The sequence below is a fragment of the Microtus oregoni genome, unplaced genomic scaffold, assembly GCF_018167655.1.
Source record: "Microtus oregoni isolate MIOR12 unplaced genomic scaffold, Mior012 000001F_ref0000356, whole genome shotgun sequence".
Taxonomy (NCBI): domain Eukaryota; kingdom Metazoa; phylum Chordata; class Mammalia; order Rodentia; family Cricetidae; genus Microtus; species Microtus oregoni.
Genome location: NW_024543060.1, coordinates 18,403,787 through 18,412,021, shown reverse-complemented (window position 1 = coordinate 18,412,021; position 8,235 = coordinate 18,403,787).

Sequence of the window (8,235 nt, the reverse complement as noted above, 5' to 3'; positions counted from 1 at the left end):
ACTCCCTTTCTGAACAAACCTTATTGCTCTTGTCCAGTGTTTGTCAATTAAAACCGGTAAGACAGAACTTGTGAAGCCTGGCTATTAAATGCTTCCGCTAAGGGGGATAAATAGTACTGGTGCCTGAAGAAAGAGGAATAAAGAACATGACATCCTGGCCATACTGTTCTCAGGCAAAAGATATTCAATTTTTCAAGCTTAATCTTTAAGGTAGTTGCTTTCCTTTATCTTTAAGGTGGTTTCCAAGCAAAATGTGGGCCGTATAGTTCTACCCATGCTCACATACCCACAGAGACCAATCGTTTGTACTGGGTTCTAGAAACAAAATCAAAGAGATTAGTCATCAAGATTCCATCCTAGGAAGAATAAAGCAAAGGGCTCCTCGGAGAACACCTACTTTGAGTTAGACCGTGAAGTGAGAGAATGGGTGTTCCAGGAGGAGTATGTCGGGAAAGGGCAGACACACTGATGCCTCGTGGGACAAACTGGAAACGAAGCACTTCAGAATGCAATGTGATGATGGAAAACCAGCCAGAAGCTCCTTACACTTGATACCTATCCGATTCTAGGTAAGGAGATGGCTGGTTAGGTTTTCATGTTAGGTCAAGCTTTCCTGAGAACCTAAGGCATTCCAGAGACCAAAGGGCAGCTTAGCAAGGAGCACATGCCATAATAAAGCTGTCTCCTGCAAGACACTTGCTTCCTTTTTAAAGTTCTACCAGATGGAAGTAGATAAAGCAAAGAGTTCAACCAGGTTGACGTACAACCTTTAGAAGAAAAGGGAAGTGGGTGGTTTAGTTTTTACAGAAGAGGGACCATAGTTATAAAACGTCACCGAATACAAAAGACATCGACAGTTAAAAAAATAGTATTTGGCTGTTAGGCTCAAGGTTAGATGACAGGAGAGCCCAAGTGCTCTCTAGGAAAACAACTAAGGCTACTTTGAAAAGAGTCAAGTAAGGAGAGGAAGAAGACACAGAAAAAGCAAAAGCTTCCCATGACTTTGTACTCATCCTCTATTGCCTTCAAACAGGCCAGTCCCCAACTACACACACAGCTGTCTTTCGCTATGCTGAAATTTGATGGACACTGATCAGTATGTGCACACTTGTGTTGATGATGGGTGCCCTAATATTTTAGACATTTACTTCTCAGGAGTGGTGTAAACCATTACTTCTAGAACATCAGAGGCTGGTTCCCAAGGTCCTAAGGTGACCCAGAACCAAACGGTGGCTTAATTCAGTCTTAGATGTGCTAGGTGTCAACAGGCACAAAGGAAATAGAGGAAAGGTCTCACTTCTCCATCAGTGTGGTCATAGTAACTTACATCACTGAAGTATACCAGATTGCATTGTGGCCGGTCTAGATCTGATCCCTACATCTCTCCTACCACCTCAAATAATTCTAACATTGAAAAGATACACTAAAACTATTCAATCCACTCAACCATTTATTTTACATCAGATTTTATTACGGTGAAATATGATCTCCATCTTACAAACACAAATTCTTTGAGGGGCTTGTTTCTGTATGAGCTGGCTGTATTGATTAGTTCAACAGTGTGTACTTTATAGAAATGACCACATTTTTAAAGCTAACAGATTTATTAGGGGATAGGGAGAAACTGACAAAGCCAGCATGCATTGCTAGTTCAATGGTCTATCACAATACATGCATTGCTAGTTCAATGGTATATCACAATACAAGCATTGCTAGTTCAATGGTCTATCACAATACATGCATTGCTAGTTCAATGATATATCACAATACATGCATTGCTAGTTCAATGGTATATCACAATACATGCATTGCTAGTTCAATGGTATATCACAATACATGCATTGCTAGTTCAATGGTATATCACAATACATGCATTGCTAGTTCAATGGTATATCACAATACATGCATTGCTAGTTCAATGGTATATCACAATACATGCATTGCTAGTTCAATGATATATCACAATACATGTACTGCTAGTTCAATGGTATATCACAATACATGCATTGCTAGTTCAATGGTATATCACAATACATGCATTGCTAGTTCAATGGTATATCACAATACATGCATTGCTAGTTCAATGGTATATCACAATACATGCACTGCTAGTTCAATGGTATATCACAATACATGCATTGCTAGTTCAATGGTATATCACAATACATGCATTGCTAGTTCAATGGTATATCACAATACATGCATTGCTAGTTCAATGATATATCACAATACATGCACTGCTAGTTCAATGGTATATCACAATACATGCATTGCTAGTTCAATGGTATATCACAATACATGCATTGCTAGTTCAATGGTATATCACAATACATGCATTGCTAGTTCAATGGTATATCACAATACATGCATTGCTAGTTCAATGGTCTATCACAATACATGCATTGCTAGTTCAATGGTATATCACAATACATGCATTGCTAGTTCAATGGTCTATCACAATACATGCATTGCTAGTTCAACGGTATATCACAATATATGCATTGCTAGTTCAATGGTATATCACAATACATGCATTGCTAGTTCAATGGTCTATCACAATACATGCATTGCTAGTTCAATGGTATATCACAAACATGAAAGTGCAAATCTGAACAATGAAACTAGTTTTAGCAAAAAAAAAAAAAGAAAAAGAAAAGAAAACCACAAAATACCTTCTAATGCATAGAGTGTTTTTGTTATGAAAGAAAGCTGAACTCCTTTTAAACGGTGCATTTGTGTATGTGTGTATGTATATATATACTCATGCTCATATTCTACACAAATATACAAGTGCATTTCATTTTAAGAAAAGATCCAGAATTAGAATTAAATTTATAAAACAAGTTAGTTTTAACTAAGTGGAGGAATCGCCACAGGTTATTTAAACTGTTTATATTCAAATATATTTCAGTTTTTAGATTTTAATGTATACATTAAATATAGATTTGTGCATGATAATCTAAGATTAGCAAATAGTTAACACTATTTTCCAAGACATTCATGTCACCGAACCCTTTTCACATCTTAGTTGTTTTTACATAAAAATACAGGAGTCAGTCCCTAGTATGGTACGGTATGTTACCACCAGAAAAACAACGATTAGTACTAGGACTGGAAATAATAAACCCACACTATGCTAAAGTTGCTCCTTTCTTAACTTTATCTTCACCCATGATTCCTAACAACTTGTTTGGAACACCAGAAAACTGCCACACACACACACACACACACACACACACACACACCTTTTTAATCCTCTTCTGTAGATAGCAACAGAACTTATAAAAGCAACAAAACACTCTGGAAGAAATACCTGTATGTACCTTTTAAACTGACTTGATGTATGTAGAAGTATTTGCAATTATTTTACATTTTTGAAATGTGACTACTCTGGCTTTCTATCCTTTGGCATTCCAAAGAGTGGATCATTTCCTAGCAAAGAATTTTCTTTTCACAGGCCTACCTTTAATTAGTCTACACTATTGCCTATCTTTTTATAAACACAAGTCCAAAAACCTGGAACAACTAGTCAAGCATGAAATTTCTCTTAGCAGACTCCAGAAACCAGGCACGGTGCAATGTCTGTAAACACAGCACTGAGAAGCCAAGACAGGAAGCTTGCTAAAAGTGTGAGCCCAGCCTTTCTTAAAGACCCTATCGCAAAATAAACAAACAAACATATCCCTATTACTAAGTACAAAGTAGTAAAAACAACCAATTTAAAAAAAAAAAAGGATCTCCGTAAGTATACACTACCACACTTCTCTAGGCCTATTCAACCAGCATTCACACCTTAGTCATTCTGTGCCTATGCACAGCACATAGGCAGTAACAGAAACAGTGCCTCATTGTGACTCTAGCATGGTCTTCTGCTGTTCTCCGCTCCATTTGAACACAGGGTAGTGACAGACTTTTAAACTTGTGTCTTGCCCAAATCCCTGCTTCAATGCTTTACCTACCATGACTGCAATGGCAGGTTTCCATTCATGTGCACTGCCAGACTCTGATTCAATGACTTCATTTGAAGGTCCCCAAGGTTCAAAATAACCATTGAACAACTCTCCTTTACAAACAAAATCTTCAGTAGCATTGGGAATTAAACCCAAGCCCTCAAACACACTAGGAAAGTGCTCTACCAATAGCCTAAATGCCCAGCTGTCTTATTTTTTAAGGTAAATGATTGTTTCCTTGCATGTATGTATGTGTGCATGCCTGGTGAACGGAAAGGCCAGAAGAGGTAGTTGTTAGCCTCTGTGTAGATGCTGGGAATTGAACCCAGGTCCTCTTCAAGAGCAGTAAGTGCTCTAAACTCCACGAGCATCTTTTCAGCTCCCAGCCCTGCTATTTAATTTTTACTGGATAGGAACTGAGATGCCTGGGAGGCCTAGAAAGGCCTAATGCTTCAAAACCAGCACTCACTACACAACCCACCTAGTAACTCAAGCCTTCAGGATAGAAGCCAAAATCCATATTTAAAACTGAAACAACTGCCCCACCAAGCTTTCCAGGTAAAATTTATCCTAAATACTATGCAAAGCACCTTCCCAATATCATAATTCCGGCTGCCTGATATTTCGAGAAACTGTGATGTCACTAGATTAGGTGAGTTAAGATTCAGAAACCACTATCAAAAAGAGAGGCTATAAGAACACTTGCTTAAAGGTTGCCCCCGTCCCCGCCAAAGCTTCGGACCAGACAGAATTTAAGACCCACTCTAGCTCTAGACTTCCCATCCATTTTCCTTTGTCTCCCCATCTTGACAGGCAGGAATGCAAATATATGGTTGAGGGAATGAGAGATTTCGCACTACCTTTAGTCTTAGCAGATGGCCCATAAAAATCTGTTCTGCACATCTGGTTTTAAGGAAACCATTAAATATAAAACCCTCTACCACACTTACCCTTAAGGCCCTGTTCACAACCAGTCATTCTGTGCAACCCAATCTCATCTCCATATCTACTCTGCTGTAACTGTACTTTATTCTAAAACAACTGCTTTGGCAAGCAAAGATTACAATAATGTGAAATTCCTTGTAATTTGGAATGTAAGGAAGAAAGGGCAGAAGTAATGAGTACTAAATTGAGAATTTCCTGAAAATACACAACTATGTAAATTAATTCACATCTATACCATCAGGGTATCCACAGTAAAAAGTATACTATAATTCCTGATACATGTACAAATTCTATTTTCTGTTCCATCTGGTGTGTACTAACATTTACTGTCATTCCAAACAAATTTTGGAAAAACTCAGACACGTGTGTGTGTGGGGGGGGGGGGGGGTATGTACGTACGCGCGTGCGTTAACATGGAATCTAGGGGCCTCACTCTCTGGATCTTTCCACTGTCCCATTACAAAGTTGCCTCAGCATGTGGAAAACACATCAGGCAACCTCCAGCTCTAGGACCTGCGCTGCAATGCCAAACGTCATGTAACCCAGGCCAGCTTTGAAGTCCTAGATCCTCTGCAATCCCTGAACTCAGAAGCCAGACAGGAGAGTTGCCTCAAGTTGTAGGATAGTTTTGGACCAACTATGTTAACACCAGGATAGCCTGTTCTACACAGCAAGATCCTGAATGGGAGAGGAAGAAGGGGAGAGACCAAATCTACACTAGCAGCATACACTCCACCACAAAGCTCCTCCTCCAGCATCGAACCTGCATCTTTGCCACTATTTTGGGTGTATAAATTATGCCTTCAGAGGTGGGCGGTGGTGGCGCACGCCTTTAATCCCAGCACTCGGGAGGCAGAGGCAGGCGGATCTCTGTGAGTTCGAGACCAGCCTGGTCTACAAGAGCTAGTTGCAGGACAGGCTCCAAAACCACAGAGAAACCCTGTCTCGAAAAACCAAAAAATAAAATAAAATAATAAATAAATAAATATTATGCCTTCAGCCGATTTCTTTTCTGTCTTTATGTATGAATTTAAACATCTTTTCACATTCTAAATCCTTTGTGTGCTGCCCCCCATTCAGTTCCACACTGCTTTACTACAAATATATTTTCTAGTTTATCATTTTAGACAAATGTATTTTAGAAGGATTTAGAGCAAAAGATAGTCTCTAAATAACCCAAGGCTTATCAGAAAATTCAGAACACCTTAGTACTTTAATTCCCTAAGCTCTGAGAGAGAAAAGGGGGAGGGGAGAGCATGCTTCAGATGTGGTAAAGGAGCTCTTGGAAGGTAGAGGAGGAGGACTGGAGTCCAAGGTAACAATATATGCGGCTAATTTAAGACACTAAAAGAAGCAAAACTTGAGAAATAAACAGGAAAGTCTAAAAAGACAAAGCAATTAATAGGTACACTGAGAGAGTAGACAATAAATTATTCAGAACTGTGGAAATTTATAGGCTTCCATGATCTGAAATAGGGAAATACGCAGTACTCTGGAATGGGCACTTTTAGGCAAGCCTGACCCATTTCTCAAAACTCCTTGACAGATAAATCTAATGTACTTAGATATATTTTATAATGCTTTTAGTCATACATTAGGAAGTCCATTTACTTCAGCAAAATCCTCAACAATGTGAAGCAAATGTCGTTAATGGATAAGCATCTCTATATAATATAGCTTTAGAAATAATGCAAAAATACCAAATATAAGAACTCTTAAAGTTGAATGGTAAAACTGATTTATAGTCACAAAATACTAGTTATAATTTCTAAGACTCTAGATATTATTTAGTAAAGGAATTAAGACATAAAGGGTTAAAACAGGGTGGCTCTGGCATTAAGAGCACTTGCCACTTCTGCCGAGAGTCCAGGTTTAATTACCATCACCCACATGGAGGCTCTATCACAAGTGTCTGTAAGTCTATTTCCAGAGGCTCTTACACCCTTCTTCTGGCCTATGTGTCACTGGGTGTGCACACTCATAAACAAACACACTATACACACATTCATGAATACATACACATAAAATAAAAACAGAATTTTGGGGGCAAAAAAGGCTAAACTCCTGGAAATTAGGAAGACAGAGATTTGGACTTTGGATTCTTGAACGGTGTCCTGGCTTACTAAATTGCTTCTGTAGCAGGTCTCCTGGCACTCGGGATCAACACTGAGAAAAACTTAACGTCCAGAGCACAACCCAAAGGAGACCCTGGAACTCCTCTCCAGCAAAGTCACTTTCACCTTGCCCTTAGCCCTCAAGAACAAGGCAGTAGCCTGCAGCTTTAGGTGGGCAAAGGACGCGTGACAACACCAGCACAATAAGCCAGGTACAGGGGTGTGAACCTTGATGTCAGTAGCCAGCGCACAGGAAGTCACAGGCAGCCTCGCCTATGTTCCTGTTCCTGTGTGCTTCCACAGCCATTAACAAAGGGTCTAGAACCTGCTAACTGCAACTGTCTGAATTCTAACATGTACTATTGAGGGCTGAAAGGAAGAAGCCCAATTCCTAAGCCTCCTACAGATAAATAAAATGCTTGTCAACATGTCTGTCATTCACTTCCTCATCAGCTCTGAGGAGGCAAGAGAATGCCTGGCCACAAAAATGCCTGCCACACCTAGAACATACACCCACCACTACACTGTAAAGGTTGAGAAAATGGAGGCTGGAGAGATGGCTCAGCAGTTAAGAGCACTGCCTGCTCTTCCAAAGGTCCTGAGTTCAATTCCCAGCAACCACATGGTGGCTCACAACCATCTGTAATGAGATCTGGTGCCCTCTTCTGGCCTGAGACATACACACAGACAGAATATTGTATACATAATAAATAAATATTTTTTTAAAAAAAGGTTGAGAAAATGATGCCCAATCTGCAGGTCACCTATAGTGAATGAATACATTTTTTGGTGTCAAAACTTCTCTGTCCAAAATTCAACCATTTTGTAACCTTTTCCTGGATGTTAGCCTTCTCTCAGCTGTATTATAAACTCTGAAATTGATGATGTCTTTTAGTTTTTATTATCCCCAAAGAATCTACAGATTTCAGGCACAAATACTAACCACATGCATATTAATTTACACTCAAAGTAGCAAAACACCGAAGTACTAAAGTCAAAGCCATCGTGGCCAAGCAGAAGCAGTGCAGCTGTGCGTCCCGAGGCCTCTCTTGGCCTCCGCTCCAGATCACCTTCAGGACAGTTAAATCTGCGTGCAAGTAAACTCCAGAATATATGCTTTATTTTGGAATTTGGAAGGGAGAAACAAAATCTGGGTGCAATTACAAATAATTCTCATAAAAACCATATGAGGAAATTCTCTGCAATAATTTCTCTATGTTCTCAGT